Here is a 3454-nt window from a genome sequence, read left to right as displayed (position 1 = left end):
CAAACCCACCAGCCACTCCTCAGAAGGAAGGTTGGGCAATCTACTTCTGTAGTGATACTGCCTCAGAAACCCAAGGAGGGGTGGCTATGAGTAGGGGCCGACTTGATGGCACATAACAACAACAACATAAGGTAAACATTTACATTAGGTAGATGCACTCCGTGGAGTGATCAATCTTGGGAGAACAGAAGGGCAGTGTTTGCACGGGAGAGAGCTCAGGGAGCAGGAATGCACAGGAAAGAAGGACATAGGGAAGAGGTAACTACAGGGAGGAAGTGGAAAAAGAGTTGTTACATTGTGGGGAATTGCAGTCAATGTCATGAAACAAATGTGTATGAACTGCTGTATGGTAAATGAATTTGCTTGTAAACTTTCACCCAAATCACAATAAAAAACCCAACCCAACCCAGTGGAGCACAGTTCCACTCTGACACACATGGGATCACTGTGAGTCAGAATCAACTCCACAGCAACTCGTTTTTATATGTTATTAGTTATTAGGGACAGAAGCATCATTTTGTAACCCAGGGTTGTAACCAGTGTAGGGACAGGAATTTGAAGGTGTTCCTGTCTTTGCTTTGTTTGTGATGTGTGAGACTTTGGGCTTAACATCTAAGAAATTGAAATAGGACATCTGGTGGTGCTAGTCACAGGGCTCTCTCAACTTCCTGGCCCCCAGGGCTTCAAGGAGATTCCAGAAGGGCCTTCTTGCCCTAACCCTTCTCCCATTCCATTTCCACCCACACTGCAACCAGGGCTTTGAACCAGTTCATTCTAGTTTGACCTCCTGCTGAGAATTTGCATTTCCACTCAAGATACACCACATCAGGGTCTACATGTTCACAGGATCCCCAGATTTCAAGTCTTATTTGGCCCCCTCTCTGCATATTTCAAGGAAAAGCATTAAAAAACTTGTTTGCATTACCAGCTGGAATGTGGAGAGAGCCCTTGTGTTACTAACTTCGTAATTATTTACTTAATGCATTTTAGAGCTGATACTGCAAATTTTTGTTTTGACTTAGAATGTAGTCTGTATGTTATTTTGCAAACAAATGTGTAATTTATAATAATGGCAGCCAGCATTTTGCCGGGACTTTGAGGCTTATAAAATTGAATAGGATTTGGTATTTGTCCTCAAGGAGTTATCAAGTCTAATAGGAAATAGGACATGTATTATGCACAATTTTAAAAATACCAAGTGGAAGTCAGGTGCTGTAAGATAGAGACTAACAAAGAAGTGAGAGCATTTTAAAGAAAGAGGCAGGGTTGTTTCCAGTTAGGAGACCAGAGTAGGCTTCTTGAAGGTATTCAAACTGCACCAAAGTTTGAACTTGATTTAGACACAGACTCATAGAAACAGTAGAGTGAGAATGTGTCCACAACTCATAGCTGTATGATCTTGGGCAAATTTCTCAACCTCCCCCAGCCTCAGTTTCCTAATTTATAAAATGGAGATAATCATAGACTAATCTTTGGTGGCACAGTGCCTAAGGCATTTGACTGCTAACCAGGAGGTTGGTGGCTCAAACCTACCAGCCATCTGTGGAAGGAACACTGGGCAATCTATTTCTGTAAAGATTCACTGCCTTGGAAACCCAAAGGGAGTCGGAATCAACTTGATGGCAGTGAATTTTTTTTTTTTTGAGTTTAACCTCATTTGGTTATTATGCGGATTAAAGGATAATACAGGCAAAGAAATTAAAACTGTGTCTGTAATATAATAAGGCCTCAATAAATACTATTCTGCACAGGAGAAGGACAATCTAGAAAAAGGGAGAATAGTCTTAGCAAAAGAAGGAAATGAGAGAACAACTATTCTTTTGGGAGGCTCAAAAATAATAGAAGTACTGTGGGAACAAATGAAGAGAGAAATAAAGCTCATCATAATAAGAGCATCTTCCTTTCACTGCAGACTTCCTGTGCGTTAATGCTGTTCCCAAGGAGGGGTTGCTGCAAGTCAGGTCTGACTCGATGGCACACAACAACAACAACAACAACAACAGTGCTTTGTGTGCATTGCCTATGTAGTCTTCCTAACCACTGGAGTAGGTGTGGTTATCCCCGTTTTAAAATTGGAAAGACCCCTAGGCTTATAGACAATATGTTTCACTTAACGAGTGGAAACTTCAGGAATCAGACCCACACCTGCTCCATGCCTAAGCCTGTGTTCTTTGTGGTGTTAGCAGCTGCTGTCCAGTTTCCCTTTTGACCATGGCGACCCCATGCACAACCAGGGCTTTGAGCTAGTTTATTCTGGTTTGAGGTCCACCCCTGCTGAGAATTTGCTTTTCTCTTGTAACTATTCTGAATCAGAATCTACATTTTAACAAGATCCTCCTGTGAGTCTCGTGTATACATTAGACTTACCTAGGGATCTATAAGAATCACTTGGGGATCTTGTCAAACATAAATTCTGATTCAGTATACAGGGGCGGGAGAATGCAAGTTCTCAGCAGTGGGGCTGAACTAGAGTGAATCGGTTCAAGCTCTGTGCCAAGCAGAAGGAAGTACTGCCTGGTACTTCCTGAACCACCCCTGTGATGGGTTGAAGACTGGACCATTGCGATCACAGGGTTTTCATTGTCTGCTCTCTGGAAGTAGATTGGCAAAACTTTCTTCCTTTTTTGGTCTGGAAGCTCCACTGAAACCTGTTCAACATCATAGTCACACGCAAGGCTCTGCTGACAAATGCATGGGGGGTGCGTGTGCAGGAGGTGCACTGGTCCAGAATCACACCTGGGTCTCTGCCATGGAAGGCAAGAGTTCTAACACTGAACCACTGAAGTCCCAAGCTTGTATCCTTAAGCCCACTCTATTATAGCCCTTTGACTTCCTCTCTGCCCCTCCAAACCTGCTGGGTCCTTCCTTGCCACCAGCCAAGCTTGTCACCTTGTCAAGTCACTTTCTCATTTAGGCTTCAGTTTCCTTTTGAATTAAAGGAGTTGAAGGAGGCTCCAGAAGTCTCTTGCAGCTCTAAAGAGTGTGATTTATTTTTCTCCCCTCCTCTTAATGCTGATTTTTATTTGGCTGCCAGGTATCATTCTGGACACCCAACAAAATGCACAAGGAAGGAGAGTGCAAAGGACCCAGGTCTCTTGGTACAAAATTCAGCAGATTAAAAAAAAAAAAAAGTCAAACTAGTGTATCACGAAGCCAGAGCGTAATCATGAAGATAATTTTAGTAAGGAAGTGGCCAGAGACTAAAGGTGAGTCAGAAACACTTGCCAGAGAGTTCTAGTCAGTCTGCAAACAGACCCTAAAGGAAATGAGGAATGCTGTTTTGGGCTCCAGTTAGGAAGGTGAAACGAGGGGCAGTTCCTTAGTGACCCTGTCCTCCTGGTCTGTTTTTTTTTTTTTTTTTTTTTTTTTTTTTTATTTTTTTTTTTTTTGTGGTGGGGCATCTATGGGCTTCAGGAAGTGAGATGGAGCAGAAATATGAAAGAGGATAGAGATG

The sequence above is a fragment of the Orycteropus afer genome, unplaced genomic scaffold, assembly GCF_000298275.1.
Source record: "Orycteropus afer afer isolate SDZICR_OR568_19922 unplaced genomic scaffold, OryAfe1.0 scaffold00018, whole genome shotgun sequence".
In the NCBI taxonomy this organism is placed as follows: Eukaryota; Metazoa; Chordata; class Mammalia; order Tubulidentata; family Orycteropodidae; genus Orycteropus; species Orycteropus afer.
This window is presented reverse-complemented; position numbering follows the sequence as displayed.